This window comes from Mustela erminea, chromosome 2 (genome assembly GCF_009829155.1).
Source record: "Mustela erminea isolate mMusErm1 chromosome 2, mMusErm1.Pri, whole genome shotgun sequence".
In the NCBI taxonomy this organism is placed as follows: domain Eukaryota; kingdom Metazoa; phylum Chordata; class Mammalia; order Carnivora; family Mustelidae; genus Mustela; species Mustela erminea.
This window is the reverse complement of record NC_045615.1, coordinates 12,667,005-12,684,289: the sequence shown is the minus strand read 5'-3', so window position 1 is coordinate 12,684,289 and position 17,285 is coordinate 12,667,005.

The following is a 17,285-nucleotide window of genomic DNA, read 5'->3' as shown; positions in this document are numbered from 1 at the left end:
AAACTATGAGGTTCTAGGCTATTTGTACTTGTGTGATTTACCTTAAGTGTTAGAAGGGAATAGAGATGTTTGTTTAATAAATTTGGTCAGGAGTACCTATTGGTAGATCCTAAAATACATAGGTTCTCCAGTCTCTCTCTAAATGTATTAATTCTGTTTCTTTCTTCCCTACCACCAATATCTGCTCCTCTAACCAGAACTGCTGCCCCTCGTCTGTGCTTCCCTGTCACCTGAGGCAGACAACTACTCTAGCACTTCTCCCTGAGGTTTGTGTCTCCCATAGATCCCACACCCTGTGAGGTGAAGGATGGTGTCTTACTTCTGTTCCCAGTGCCTGGGACCAGGCTGGCCTCTGGTGGGCACCCACTCAGTGATGCTCGTGTAAGTGAACAAATGAGTGAATGAATGAATCAATCAATCAATGAACATGTGTTCTTATAAAGTCTTGTGCTTAGTCTCCTCTGCTAAAGAAGGAACAGGAAGGAAATGAGCTATGTCAGGGATGCCAGGAATGTTCTAGATGGGCAGCTGGCGATGGGATGGGTGGTTTGAGGACTAGGCCATTTGTCCTCTCCCACCTAGCAATGAGCTTGCTGGGACTGGCCACCACTGGCCTCACCCACTCTGACTTAGGGGAAGACAGGTTGGGGACTCTTCCCTGTTATTAATGGACCTGTGCAATTGTTCCTCCTTCCTAAGGAGCTCCAAGGGAGTAGTGGATGACTTCATTTCCTTTTCCAGGAAATCAGCAGACACAGAGGCTCAGGCTAAAGAGAGGTCACTTCCCAAAGTGAAGGGAAGCTGGCCCTTCTCTAGTCCTGTAGCTAGTCTGGGACTTCCTTCCCCTCCAGACTTGAGCTCACGAGCAAGGCGCCTGGCAGTGTTTTCCATTCACGAGTCACCACCTGGGAAAATTCCACAGCTTGCCTCACCTTCCCCCCAGGCCCAAGCAGCTGAGGTATTTGCACCTGGGTATCTGACTGTTCGTGAGCCAGCCAGGGGCAGAGCTAGGAAAGGCGGCCCCAGTATGTTTCAGGCCTCGAATTTGCTCCTGTGGTGGTTGTCCCTCCTCATGGCTTTGAGCCAGGGAGTGGGACTTTAGGCCCCCTCAGGCTTTAGGTCCTGTGTAGGCCAGAAACATTCCCATGTGTTTGGGAGACTATTTGGGGCTGGAGTGTGGCTAGGACTGAGGCCAGGCCAGAGTTGGTGGGAAAGAAACAGGCTAGGTTGGACGGTGTAGTAAGGGCAAAACAGTGGTGATTGGCTTCTTGAGAGGCCTGAGGGGTGAAGAAGTGAGGCCCAAAGGCCAAGGCAGCCTGGGTCTTCCTGCTGCTGACTCTGGACCCAGCCCCGCCAGGCCCCTACCTGCTGGGGTCACCACAGAGACCCCCATTCCTGGGGTAGTCCAGGGACAGAAGTTTTGGAGACTTTGGTTTTAGTTTTGGCCGCATTTCTCTGCAGATGTAGGAAACGTTAGAAATAAGGAAATCAAAACGTTCAAAAAGAAAAGAACAATCATATGTATTTCCACCACTGATAATTATTATTACTATTTCAGCATATTTGCTTCTAAATTTTCATAGTATATAGTATCTTAACAAGTACACTGGTTGTAAGTAAATCGATTCTTTGAAAAAATTAGAACATTACAGGTAAGACTGAGTCCCTTTTGACTAGCCTCTGCCACTTGCCCCTCCCCAAGATTATTTCTCTCTCCTCCTCTCAGAAATAACTACTGCCATGAGTTGGGAGTACATTTTCCTTATTAATGATTTTACTTTCGTACTCATACAAAGTGCACACACAGAGTTTCATTTTGTTTGTTTTGTCCCCAATGGCATCATCCTATATGTATTGTTCTGCAATTTGCCCTTTACCTCTCCAATAGGGTTTGGTGATGATACACATGAATCTGCGCTACTTGGATCCATTCCCTTCCTGATGGATATTCCCATGGTTTCCCATGACAAAAGTACAGTATCATCCTCATCTACATGGGCTGCCCCAACATAGGTCACTGGAGATGACATTGTGGGTGACTAGGCCTTTTCCTTTTTGCTAGATACTGACAGATTCCTCTCTATATAGAGACGTAACCACTTAGACCCCAACCACGAGGACCCATTTACCCATTAACCAAGCCAACACCTGCTATGGTCTGATGTTTTTGTGTGATGTGGAAGAACATTAGCTTGCAGTTAGTTTTTGTTTCTCTGGTTACCGCTGAGATTAAGCATATGACTTTTCCCTGTACCTGGATGTCCAAATACTCTAACACCATTTATTGAATCATTTATCCTTTTCCCAATGGTTCAAAATGTCAGAATTTTAGTATTTTTTATGTTCTTATATATATAGCTCATTCTAGTCAGTTCTCCTGATCAAGTTGTCTACTCCTGAATCAATTAATGTCACACTGTTTTAACTATAGCTTTATTATATACAGGTATCTGTCTCAGTCATTCTGGGCTGCTGTAACAGAATACCATAGATTGGACGGTTTAATAGTAAACATTTATTTCTCATGGTTCTCACAGGAAGTCCAAGGACAAAGTATGATAGATCTGGTATCTGTTGAGAGCCCTCTTCCTGGTTTGCAGATGATCACCTTCTCGTGGTGTTCTTTACATGATGGAGAGTGAAATAATCTCTCTCATGTTTCTTCTTATAAGGGCACTAATTCCATTCAAGAGGGTTCCACCCTCATGACCAAGCCTCTCCCAAAGGCCTCATCTCCTAGTACTGTCACACTGGCAGTTAGGACTTCAACATATGAATTCAAATTGGTGGGGACACAGACATTTAGTCCATAACAGTGCTAATATTAGTTTGCTAATCCTCACAGAAATTCTGTCAGGATCATTTTTTCCTTCTTTTTGTAAATGAGGAATTGAAGTCCAGAGAGTTAATATGATTTGTCCATAGTCTGTCTCATCCAGAACCCAAGGCTGACATGGGCTTCAGATAGGGTTCTGTTGATTCCTCGGCCTGTTTTCTTTTCCTCAGGCCTTGTCACCCTTTGGTGTGACCTGAACTGAACATGGCGCACAACAGAAAACAGCTTCATCCCTGAGCTTTTATGAGGAGCCCTAAGGAGTTATGTGCTACATGATATAACGCCCCACTCCCCCAACCCAAGAGGACCCACCGGACAGCTCAGACAACTCTAGAGCATTGGATGTACTTTTTTGTGACCTCAGCCTCAGAAGAACTGAGTTTTTTGAGCACCTGGCTTGGTTTTCTCTTTTGGACATTGTGATTCTTGAGGTGTGGTGGAATGTTATTCACCCTGGGTTCTAGAAAACTTGAGGCCAAGTATGTGGCCCTCCTTAGCAAGTGGAGAGGACTTCATAGCAGGCTTTGAGGCTACTGTCCTCATTCCTGGCTCCATCTTACTTTTCTATTCATTCTCTCCTTTGACTTATTCTTTCTCCATATACTTTTAATATGTTTTAGTGTATTGTTGATGTGTATCTTTTTAGTTAGAATGCAACCCCTTCTAGGACAAAGTCGTAAGGCTACCTGTAAATGAGAAGTTGAAGTATTTCAGATAGTGGTGGGAGTTATTTGGGGCCTGATCTCAGTGAGTTAGAAGAAGTTTCCGAAGTTGTGTGGGGGCCTCTTCCACTTCAATGAGGAGAATTCTCCAGATTCCAACCTCTGGAGCCACTGAGTCTCCCCAGCCTCAGTCTCAGAGCTGGCTTGTCTAAGGCTTGGTCTGTGTTCCACTGAGTTGCCTGTCTCTGTCTCAGCTTCTGCTTACTGCCCTGTGAGAGACCAGGACCCTCCTGGGCACACATCCCTGAAACAGCTTCCACTGACTCAGCCATGACTCACCATCAGCAGGCCCCCAGCAGGCCTGGGGTCCCTTGGGGGGTGGTTTGGGGAGGGCCAAGAGTTGCCAAGTTGTAGATGTTGCTGATTTCTCTTTAAAATACCAAGAAAGTCTGATTTGTGGCAGCTCAGCCTTCAGGGTTTGAAGCTCCTGGAACATCTGCTCTCAACTCAAACCAGTCATTAGTGGGATTGTGGAATGGAAGTCTGGGTAGAGTTTTCTAAGCAGCCAAGTGTTGGAAAGAAAAGAGGACTGGACCATGGGTCAGGAGAGCTGGAATCCAGTCCTGGTGTTACTGCTTGCCAGCTTGCTGCCTTGAGCAGATCTCTTCCCTTCTCTTAATCCTGTAAAATGGGGATGGTAAGATCCAGATGAGGATTCCTTCAACTATTCAATAACTGTGATCAAGCACCTTCAATGTGCTAAGGACTGTTCAAAAGGCTATGGATACAATGATGGATGAGAAGGTAAGGCCCCTTCTGTGGGCCTCACTATACTCTAGTGAGCGAAGACAGGCAGTAGCAACCAAATAAACCAAAGAACAAGGCAATGTGAGCTATCGATAAGTTCCATCAGGAAAATAAAATGGTGACTCAAAAAAAAAAAAAAAAAACCCTGGGGAGAGAGGAGTTAAAAGTGCCAGAGAAGGCCACTGATATCTTGTGTTGGAGTGATAGCCATGAGGGTGGAGATAAATGGGCAGATTTTAGATCACACTGGAGATAGGACCCATAGGATTTGCTGATTGGGACTGAGATGACTAGTAGGTGTATTAGATTGAGTAATAGAGTCAATGACATTATTGATGCATTGAATGGGAGAAGTGGGTCTGGGAGGGAAAATTGAGAGATTGGTCATGGACATGTTAAGATCCTAAGTCGATATCCAAGTGGGGATAAGATGAAAGCAGTCAAGTATCCTATTTCAGAGTGTGGTTTAGAGATGCAGAGCAGATTCTGAGGGCTTACACATGGTGAAGGGCTAGCAGAAGTGTGGGTGCAGGTTTCTGGCCTCTTTACATATTTTCCACCTATTCCATCCCCTTTCAAATGTCCTCTCACTGGTCCCCTCTCCTAGTGCCTCGGGCATCTGTGCTGGCCCCAGACTTCTTCTGTAGGTGTTCTGGGGCTGTTCTCACTTCTCAGCACAAAATCCATACCTGTTACATCCTGGACCCATGGGCCCAGTTAGCAGACTAGTAGAAAAGCAGCCACAGAATCTTTTTTGCTGAAGATCAGTGACATTGGGCATCTTTTCTCTGGTAAGGTATTTTTTTTCCCCTCTCTTTTTTTTTGAGGGGGTGGGGTGGGGGTGGGGGCTCATGTAGGAGCAAAGGAACAACGTCACAGTCCAAAGGCATTACTGATGAAGTTGTTAGGAAGTTTTAGGTTGGGGCCTGGATTTGAGCAGTTCAGTACCCTCTGAGGCCTTAGGATCTCTGTGCGAGGAGCTTTCCAGAGCAGGGGTAGGCCCCTTTCCCTCAGAGAACTTTAGAAGATAAAAAGGCTGCTGGCTCCTGGTAAAGGGGCTCCCCAAAGACCCCACGTGGCAGCTCTCATCCTTGCATCAGGCATGGAAATTATAGGTTTGGGCTAACTCTGGAATAAGAAAACATTTTAGCAACTCTACAGATAATAATCTCCACTGTTTCCAAATTATACTAAAGTGATAGGGGTACCCAATGAACTTCTCTTCCTTGTCCAATATGAGATCCTCTTCTCTGCTAATTCTTTCTAAACCCCATAATACAGTTGTTCAGTAGATACTGGCATCTCTATTTACAACTGCTTACAACATGAGTCTACAAGTCTCTATTCATTAGGAAGAGACCTGGGGCTCTTGGCCAAGTTGGAATCTTTACCTCACCCACAGGACAAGGCCTGGGATCTTTGCAAGAGGGAAGGTAAGCTCTGATCTGCCCAGGGGTCTAGCAGAGAACAGTTCATGCTCAGGACTGAGATGGGACTCAGGGGCTAGCGCCATCTCTGTGCTGCCAAAGGAGGCCAGTGGAGAGTAGAGGACACCAGTGTTACCCCATACAGGGTGATTTTCAAGTACAGTGTCTCTGTCACCTCATCCTTTGGGCACGATGACATTGAATGACCAAGCTTCTTCGTCCCCTGCCCGGTGAAGAAAACACGCACCCAGTGTCTCTAGCTTACTGACCCCTGCAGACAGCATGGGTGCTAGAGCCAGACTCTGGGTATCTATTCAGTTCATCCTTTTGCTGATCTTGTATCTTTGGGTAAGTCAATTAACTTTTCAGGGAATAGTGAAAGAAACCATTCTAAGAGTTATTTGAGAACTAAAGGAGATAATACCCATAAAGAGCTTAAAACAGGGGGTGGACATAGTAAGGAGCAATCAAACTTAGCTGTCATTACTGTCATCTCTACAGCAATCAAGGGGCTCTTGTTGGCCAGGCTGGGGTCTAAGACCAATCCTTGTTGTCAGAGAAATAGGGTATTATTGCTAGTCAGGCCCTGGGTCGTTGCCCTTCTCTGAGACCAAGGAGCATGTCTCCTACCAGAAATAGAGGGATGGGAAATTTTGAAAGGGAGATAGAAAAATCCAACAGAACAAAACAAAAACCAAAGCAAAACAAAAATAACAACTTCTACAATCTTCCATAGATTGCCCAAAATTTTTTTTCTACTGTCTTAGGAAGTAGTAGTAATCAACTGAAATGAACACTTCAGCAGCATTTAGCCTGTGGGGGTCCATCCAGAGTTGAGTGTTATGGAACTTTGTATTGGTTAGCTAGGGCTGCCATAACAAAACACCACAAGATGGATGGTTTATACAAAAGACATTTATCTCATAGTTCTGGAGGGTGGAAGTCCAAGCCTAAGGTGTTAGCAGGTTTTGGTTTCAAGGCCTCTCTCCTTCGCTTGCAGATGGCCACCTTTATCCTGTGTCTTCACATGATCTTTCCTTTGTTCATTTGCATGTCCTGTGTCTCTTTTGTGTGTTCAAATTTCTTTTTTTTTTTAAGTTTATTTATTTATTTGAGAGAGAGAGAGAGAGCACGAGCATGTGCAAGTGGGGAGAGGAGCAGACAGAGAGGGAGAGAGAGAATCTCCAATAGATTCCCAGTTGGACATGGAGCCCAGTGGGGGCTCAATCCCAGAACCCTGAGATCACGACCTGAGCCAAAATCAACAGTCAGACAGGCATCCAGCTGAGCCACCCAGGTACACCTGTGTGTTCCAATTTCCATTTCTTGTAAGGATGCCAGTCAGATTGGATTAGGGCCCACCTCAATGGCCTCATCTTAATCACTTCTTTAAAGGCCCTATCCCCAAACACACTCACATTCTGAGGTGCTAGATATTTGGGTTTCAACATATGAACTTAGAGGTGGGCATAATTCAGCCTAGAACTAACTCCATCCACAGACTTCTGAGATATATAGAATACACATACTTGAGGAAGTTTTCAGAAATCACCAGCAGGAACTCAGGAATAGCCAGATGGAAGAGATGCACAGGGTCAAGTATGGAGAAAGGGGTTGGAGCTTCCATACCGTCCCTAATGCCATACTCTACTCAAATCTCCATGTGTTCATTTATGGGAGAAGAATTCAGAAGCACGTCCTTTTGTTTTTTAAAGGAGGCATCTTTACACAGGCATGATTGATTACATTGCTGGCCATTGGTGACTGAATTCCATCTTCATTCCCTCTCCATGTCCCATAGTTTGGGTGGTGTGGCTGGAAGTTCCAACCCTGTAATCAGGTGGTTGGTTTCCTCTGCAACCGGACCCCACCCTTAGGTTATCTAGGGGCTTTCTAAAAGCCACCTTATTAACATAACAAAAGACAACTTTGTCACGGCCCAGCTTAAGAAAGTTTAAGGATTTTAGGAGCCTTGTGACAAAAACTGGGATGAAGACCAAATAAATATATATTTCACAATATCACATGAAGACTTGAACATTTGCCAGTCATCTTTATCCTGCATCCACCCCGGTCCCCCCAGAAATCCTTGTTCAGTTAGTTTTGTTTTTTAGTCAAGACTTCCTGCAGAAAATAACTGAAAACTCAACTGGCGGAAATTTACAATCTCACAAAACTGGAAAGTCTACAAGTAGGACAGACTCCAGGCTTCATTTAACCCAACAAGCCAACAACATTGCAAAGGACTGGCTCCTTCACACTTTTCTGTTCTTCCACTTGCAGTGTTGCCTTTGCCTTACTCCTGCTTCTCTATGATCCTAGAGTAGCTACCAGGAGCTCCCAGACCACACTGCATAGAGAGTTGTAACTAGAGAAAGTAGGAAGTTCAAATCATGCTGTCCTGTCTTATAATTCCAGACATGAGCTCTGTTACTCACCCTGGTTGGAACCACTTAGAATGATTTGCAGCTACGGCCTCAGGGATGGGATGTATTGATCTGTACCTGGGAAGTTTGAGGCCAGATTTCCTCAGATCAATTGGACTTGAAAGGGAGAGGAGAGGATCCCTGAAAATCTGAGTTTTATGAAAAGGGGGAAGCAAATCTTACAACATTTTCCAACTCTCTCAGCTGCCCAATCCTGGCAGTCCGGCAACGATGGGAGTCCTCACCCCTCTCTTTCGGGTGTGAGAAACATATAAGTGCAAATTTTTCTCCAAACCCTTCTCAGTTCTCCCTAGCAGAAAGCTTTGATGAATGTCTTGTATGTACTCTACACCTGCCACTCATTTCTTGCCTGGTTCTGATGCATGAGTGGGCCAACTGCACAAATTCAAACTATAGTTCAGATCCTAGGACATTCTGAGCACCCTGAAAATCCTAAACAACCACATCCAGGCTCTGCCCAGCCTTGTTTTTGTATTTACTCCAAATTAGGTATTGCCTCATGTGCAGCTCTCTCCTCTGTAGCAGGGAGAGGCAGGCTGAGGGTGTTAAGAGGCCATTCTGAGCAAATAGTACAAGTACACTGCTTTTAAAAGATTTAACACCGACAAGTCAATATAGAGTTTGGCTGCAAACCGTCAGTGCAGCTATGCCAACATGGACGTGCCAGACGTTGAGTGCTCCCTGCCCTCCCTGGGGAAACTTGGATCCTCCCTCAATGTCACTTGTTTCATGAATCCACCGGCACAATTACTGCGATGATGGTAAGATTCTACACAGCCTTCAAGTATTGCTACCATGGAGATGATAAATGTCTACACGGGATTCATGTCTCATTACAGTGATGATGGTCAATGTCTGTACGGGATCTGCATGTCATGAATCTTTCTAAATGCTTTGTACTGTCAGCTCACTGAATCCTCACAAAACCCTAAGAGACCCTAAGGCATTTTAAGGCAAAGAAACCAATTCCCCTCCTCCGCTAGGTTAGACATTTGCCCAAGTTCTCCGGGCTCTTAAGTATCTATGGCAAGATTAGACCCGGATAGCCTGGTTCCAGACTCCAAGATCTTAGCCACTAAGCTATTTTAGAGATCCATGAGACTCACCTGTAAGGACCCACATTCTTGAGGCATTGTGCCTTTGATTAAAAGAAAAGATAATGAACATTTTCTGAGTGCCTTGTCAGGGCTAGGCATTTTGCATATCTGGTACTCAAGAACCCTCAGGGTTGGGTTTTGTTCTTTTAGTTTTAGAGATGGCAAAGTTGATGCTGGGGGCAATTAGGTGACACGCTAGATTCTCCCAGATGGTGAGTCTATAAAACTGGAGATTTCACCTTCAAGCTGTGCATTGGTCAAGCCTGTGCTTGCACTCTTGATCCAGTTGCTTCCTAGGCTCCCAAAAGTCCCTTTGAGGGGCTTTATGTCAAGTTTTTGACTCTGGGGGCTTGTTGCCTGAATGGTGGTCAAAATCAATTTAGTACATCAAAACCAGCATTTAAAAAAGTGAAATAGGGACCCCTGGGTGGCTCAGCTGGTTAAGCATCTGCCTTCAGGTCATGTTTCTGGGGTCCTGGGATCAAGCCCTGCATCAGGCTCCCTGCTCAGCGGGGAGCCTGCCGTTCCCTCTGCCTGCCGCTCTCCTTGCTTGTACTCTCTCTCACTTTTTCTCTGTCAAATAAATTTTTTAACTCTTTAAAAAAAATAAAAATAAAGAACGGAAATAGAACAGAAAAAGAATAAAGCACGCAGAAGAAAGGAGAAGAGATAAAAATAGCATACAGTAAGATAAAATAGAATAGAAAATATCAAAAATAACAAGTATTTTTTGCTGAAACTCGGCATTTAGTAATTCACGTGTATACTGAGCTGTAACGTAAACTCTGGGTCAGAATAAAAAACATATTGGTCTGTGCTCTCCTGACCCTTTGTTCACAGGCATCTCCTCTAGGGCCCAGGGGGTGATGATATTTATGATAGGCCCTGTACCTGCTCCAGTTTTGAACTGAGCTATTTCTGAAAAAACAAGTCCATTTCCTGTTGGAGTTCCCAAGGATTAGGGACAATTTTGGTCAACTTTGGGATGGCTGCTAAAAAAACACATTTACAGGACACCTGGGTGGCTCCGTTCATTGAGCTTTGGACTCTTGATTTAGGTTCAGGTCATGATCTCAGGGTCATGGACCAGTCCCTGCTTTGGGGTCCCCACTAAGTGAGGGGAGGAGTCTGCTTGAGGATTTCTCTCCTTCTCCCTCTGCGCCTCCCCCAACTCGTGCAAGCACATGTGCCCATACTCTCTATCTCAAATAAATAAATCTTTAAACCAACAAACCAGCAAACAAACAAACAAACAAACCACATTTCCTTTGTGTCTCTTCCATCCAGCACTCTGAGGTTTTTCTCAGAGCCACAGTCCCAGAATCTCCTTTGTATCTGGGTACTATTCCACCTGTGGGTAGAGAACGTTTCCTTCCCATATCCTAGAGAGAAGAGGTTCTCTCTTTTGATTCTTATTCTTTTTAAAAGATCTAATGTTAGGGTCTACCAAGGTCATACATGCATGTGATTTAAAGACTCAAAGAGGCTTGCTATGAAAACAAAGGGCTTTTTTTGCCTTTGCCAACTGCCTGCCCTTTTCTGCTTCCCAGAGCCTTAGCTTTTCCAACTGATACTTGTGACATTTACCTCCATTTTGCCAAATAACACACTTAGATTGCTACTTCTTGATTTTTCAGCTTTAGACAAGATCTTTTTATTTCTTACTGTAAAATAAATTTAGCTCTTTTTCAGTCTCTTTGAGACACCCTACTTATCTTTCCTATATAGGTATATAATAATTTTTATTAGATAAATGTTCATTGTTTGTATTATGATTATACAATCTAATACAGCTGAAAGATACCATATACTATGTTTATTTACAAATTAAGTTTTCCCTTGATATAATTGACTTGATTTTTCATTTGCTTAATTATCTATGTGTTTATCGCTAATTCAACCCTTTGCCCCAAACCAGTTGTTTCTGGTTGTGTAAATCTCTTCTCAAAGCATTCAGATACAACAAGCAATGTGGTAATACTGCCTTACTGAAGACATCCCCCAGAGACTCGGACCTGCTCCAAAGTGTGTATGGGTTGAATAGGAAACTGTACCTCTCTTAAAAATCAATATTTTAAAATGTTGCATGACCCTTAAATGTCTTTATTCTACTCTCACCATAATTAATAGTTTGGCTTAAGACAGAATTCTAAGTTGGAAATAAGTTTCCTTTGGAACTTTGAAGACACATTACAGCACTTTCTAGTTTCTTTAAAGAGTCTGAAGCTGTTTTGGCCATTGATCCTCTGTTCACTCTGGAAATGCATAGATATTCCTTTTACTTCATTGATCTGAGATTTTATGCTGTAGTGCATTAGTGTAGGTTAATCTTTATCCATTGTGCTGACCATGCAGTGGGGCTTTTCAATCTGGAAATTTAACATCTTTCAACTCAGACATTTTCCTTTAACTAGTTCTTGGTTAATTTCCTCCTTTCTCTTTTATTTTTCTATCTCTGTAAGGTTTTTGTTCTCATTTTATTTAAAGTTTGGACCTTCTTGTCAGTTAATTTGCATTTCTTTTCTTTATCTCTCTTTTTCTCTATTTCTTTGAGATTTCTTCAGCTTTATTTTTTAGTCCTTCCATTTCTTGTTGATCCCTAAGACTCTTTTTATTTTTAAAGTCTCTGTTTCTTCTTTCTTAAACATCCTGTTTTTCTTGTTTTGTGGTTCAATATAATTTGCTGACTCTCTAAGAATATCAGTAATAGTCTTTTTGAAGTTGTCCTTTCCTGTATAGGTTCTGTTTTCTCCGAGTTGTTTTTTCCCCCTCCTGTTTGCTTTGCCTCTGCCCGAAGTAGTAAAGGCTTTTTAAAAAAAATACTTATTCTTGACTGGTTGCTCATATTACAGACTGGTGTACTCAAAATTCTTTTTGGAAACTTTGAGCCCACGGGTTGGGACTGTCAACTGTTCTTCTTAGAGAGTGATACCATGTGAGCTGCTCCCATAGAAACTCCCATGCTAGCATCTTTAGACTCTGGGCTAGTCAGAGTGCTCAAAGAAGACCTTTCTACTCTCCAACTTGGAAGCACAGGACTGGATGCCTGTGCTTTGGATACAGAGTTGGAAAGAAAACTGAGGTTGGCAGTTCTCAATCTTTAGTAAACAAATTTCACTTACTCCCTCTGAGATTAGTATATAGCTATGTCTTCAGTTGTGCCTGGAGTCTCCCAGTACAGAGTTCCTCTGTTGTAACTTTGACCAGGAATAAACCTCCAGGCTTCTGCTGGGATGAGGAGGGGGCAAATGCCAGTGTGTGCTGAGTAGGAGTCAAAAAGCAATGGGGTGGACTCTAACTGCTTTTTAAATAAACTTTCATCAATTAGTCTGTTTTTAGCTTCCTTTTATCCTCCTTTTAAATTCCTGAATCTTCTGGAGATTCTATGTTGAAAATGGGGTCTTCTTTTTTCTTTATGGGTTGGTTTAGCTAAAGGTTTATCAAAACTGTTTTTTGGTCTCATTGATTTTCTCTTTTTGCTGGTTTGTTTGCCTTCTATTTCTTTGATCCCTACTCTATTATTTCCTTTCTTCCACTTACATCACATTTGATTTGCTCTTCTTACTCATTGATTTTAGGCATTTCTTTTGTTATTTTCTTATGCTGACATTTAAAGCTATAAATTACTCTCGAAGTACTATTTTTTTTGCTGCCATAAATTTTGATGTGCTTTCTAAAAAATTTTGATTCAGGTTAAGATATTTCCTAATTTCCCTTCTAATTTCTCTTTTTTTTTTAAATTTTTTATTTTTTATAAACATATATTTTTATCCCCAGGGGTACAGGTCTGTGAATCACCAGGTTTACACACTTCACAGCACTCACCAAAGCACATACCCTCCCCAATGTCCATAATCCCACCCCCTTCTCCCAAACCCCCTCCCCCCAGCAACCCTCAGTTTGTTTTGTGAGATTAAGAGTCACTTATAGTTTGTCTCCCTCCCAATCCCATCTAAGCAGCTGCCTTCGGCTCAGGTCATGATCCCAGCGTCCTGGGATCGAGTCCCACATCCGGCTCCTTGCTCGGCAGGGAGTCTGCTTCTCCCTCTGCCTCTGCCTGCCATTCTGTCTGCCTGTGTTCACGCGCTCTCTCTCTCTGACAAATTAAAAAAAAAAATTAATAAACTTCAAGAAAACATATCTTTAATTTCTCTTTTTTGAGGTTATTTAGAAATGTGCTGTTCTATTTCCACATATTTAGAGATTTATCAGATTTATTTCTATTATTGATTTCTAGTGTAATATCCTTTGCAGTTGGAGAATGTACTTGAATAATTTCATTCTTTTCACAGTTTTGGGGGCTTCTTTTAAGGCCTAGCATAGGGTCTATCCTGGTAAATGCCCCATATAGACTTGAAAAGAATGGGTATTCTGATGTTGCTGGGTGGAGTGTTTATATGTCAGATAAATTGAGTTTGTTGTTAACATTTCTCAGATCTTCAAACTTACTGATTTTCTTTTTACTTATACTATCAGTTTCTGATAGGAGACTATCAAAATCCTAACAATAATTTTTGGATTATAAACTACATCTTCTTTAAAATTTATTTATTTATTTGAGAGACAGAGAGAGAGAACATGTGAGTGAGGGGAGGGGTGGGAAGAGAGGGAGAGAGAGAATCCTCAAACAGACTCTCCACTGAGCACGCAGTCTGATGCAGAGCTAGATCCCAGGACCCTGAGATCATGACCCAAGCAGAAATCACGAACTAATTGAGTTAGCCAGGTGCCCCTAAACTACACTTTTTAATTCTGTCAGTTTTTACTTTAGGGATTTTGTTGTTGTTTAAGGCCATGAACATTTATAGTTTTTTATGATATATAGTAAATATATATATATATATATATATATATATAGTTTTATTGATCTTTTGTTATTATGAAATAATTCCCTTTTCTCAGTGATAGCTCATCTTAAAGTCTATTTTGTCTGATATTCATATAGACACTCCATCCATTTATATTTATTGTTAGCATCATATAGATTTTCTATCTTTTACTTTATTTGTTGATCTAGCTTCAAAGTTGGTTTGAATTTATTTATTTATTTGTTTGTTTGTTAATTTTTAAAATTTATTTTCAGCATAACAGTATTCATTGTTTTTGTACCACACCCAGTGCTCCATGTAATCCATGCCTTCTATATTACCCACCACCTGGTACCTCAACCTCCCACCCCCCACCCCTTCAAAACCCTCAGATTGTTTTTCAGAGTCCATAGTCTCTCATGGTTCACCTCCCCTTCCAATTTCCCCCAACTCCCTTCTCCTCTCTATCTCCCCTTGTCCTCCATGCTATTTTTTATGCTCCACAAATAAGTGAAACCATATGATAATTGACTCTCTGTGCTTGACCTACTTCACTCAGCATAATCTCTTCCAGTCCCGTCCATGTTGCTACAAAAGTTGGGTATTCATCCTTTCTGATGGAGGCATAATACTCCATAGTGTATATGGACCACATCTTCCTTATCCATTCGTCTGTTGAAGGGCATCTTGGTTCTTTCCACAGTTTGGCGACCATGGCCATTGCTGCTATAAACATTGGGGTACAGATGTTTTTCACTACATCTTCTTTTCACTACATCTTTTCACTACATCTGTATCTTTGGGGTAAATACCCAGTAGTGCAATTGCAGGGTCATAGGGAAGTTCTATTTTTAATTTCTTGAGGAATCTCCACACTGTTCTCCAAAGAGGCTGCACCAACTTGCATTCCCACCAACAGTGGAAGAGGGTTCCCCTTTCTCCACATCCCCTTCAACACATGTATTTATTTATTTTTAAAGATTTTGTGTATTTATTTTAGGGGGGAGTTGGGAGGGGCAAAGGGAGAAGGAAAGAATCTCAAGCAGACTCTACACTGAGCATGGAGCCTGGAGCCCAATGCAGGGCTCAATGTCATGACCCTGAGATCATGACTTGAGCTAAAATAAGAAGTCAGATGCTCAAGCCACTGAGCAACCTAAGAACGCTTAATGTTGCTCTGAATTTAGAGTGTACGCTTTGTACCCAGAATGAGGCTGGATCTTGCTTTTTTTTTTTTCAGTCTGAGACCATCTTTGCCTTTTGATTGAAGTGTTTAATCCATTTATATTTGATGTAATTATTTATGTTTATATTTAGATCTATGACGTTACCATTTGTTTTTTACATGTCTCATCTCTATTTTGTTCTTCTGTTCATCCTTTATTACCTTTTTATTAAAAAATATTTTTTGGTATACCATTTTAATTCCTCTTTACTTTTTCCATCAGCTTTATTTAGCTATTTATTTATTTATTACCATGTTGTCACAAATGGCAGGATTTCCTTCTTTTTAAAGACTGAATATTATATATATATATATATATATATAAGTTTTCATATATATACTTTATAAATATATATAAAGGTATATATATATATATATATATATATATAAGTTTATATTTATCCATTCAATTCTACAGACATATTGTTTCCATATCCTAGCTATAGTGAATAATGCTGAACTCAACATGGGAGCGAAGACCTCTTTGAGAAACCAATTTCATTTCCTGGAGATATATGCCCAGAAGTGGGATCATAATGCAATTTGATTTTTTTATTCTTTAAGAAACCTCCACACTTTTTTACATAATGCCTGTACTAATTTACTGTCTCACCAACAGTGTAGAAAGATTCCTTTTCTGGGTGCCTGGGTGCTTCATAGTCAGTTGAGTAGCCAACTCTTGATTTTGGCTCAGACATGATCTAAGGGTCCTGGGATCCAGTTCTGAGTTGGACTCTGTGCTCAGTGAGTAGCTTGCTTGAGGACTTTTTCCCTCTCCCTTTCCTCTCCCACTCACTCTCTCTCTAAAAATAAATAAATACATCTCCTTTTTAAATATTTTATTTGACAGAGTGAGACACAATGAGAGAGAGAACACAAGCAGAGAGAGTGGGAGAGGGAGAAGCAGGCTTCCCGCTGAGCAGGGAGCCTCATGTGGGGCTCAATCCCAGGACCCTGGGATCATGAATCATGACCTGAGCTGAAGACAGATGCTTAATGACTGAGCCACCCAGGTGCCTCTAAATAAATAAATCTTTAAAAAAGATTCCTTTTCCTCCACATCCTTGCCAACTTGTTATTTTTAGTCTCTCTGATAATCATTTTAACAGATGTGAAATAATACTTCATGGTGGTTTTGTTTTTTGCTTTCTTGTTTTGTTTTGTTGATGAGTTGTATGAGTTCCTTATATATTTTGGATACTATCTACTTATCAGACACAGTCTGTGAATATTTTTATCCATTCCATAGGTTACCTTTTCATTTCACTGATTTTATCCTTTTCTGCACAGATGCTTTTTTCATTTGATGCCATCCTATTTAGCATCTTTTCTTTCATTCTGAAGAGTTGGAGCATTACTGTAAATCATGTGTAGTGGTGATAAACTCTCTTAGTTCTTGTTTGTCTGGGGAAAACTACCTTTCCTTCAATATTAATGGATAATTTTGTTGGTTATAGTATCCTTGGTTGGTAGATTTTTCTTTCAATACTTTAAATATATTATTCCAGTCTCTCTGGAGCAGAGAGCACTATTCCAGATTTACAGGAGTGCAAGATTTCTGGTGAGAAATCCACTGATAGTCTTATGGGGATTTCCTTGTATGTAATGAGTTTTTTTTTCTCTTGCTGCTTTCAGAGTTCTCTTTGACCTTGACTTTTGATAGTTTGAGTATATTATGTCTTGATGTAGTCATTTTTAGGCTAATCCTATTTAGGGACTTTTGAACTTCATAAATCTGGATGTCCTTTTTCCTCCCAAGATTTGGGAATTTTCTAGCCATTGCGTTTTAAAATAAGTTCTCTCACTTCTCTTTCCAGAAATCCCATAATGCATAAATTGATTAATTTGTTAATTTCCCATAAATCATGTAAGCTTTCTTCACTCTTTCTCTTTCCTTTTTCTTCTCTAACTAGATAATTACAAATAGTTGAGTCTTTGAGTTTGAAAATTTTTCTTCTTGGTCAAGTCTGCTGCTG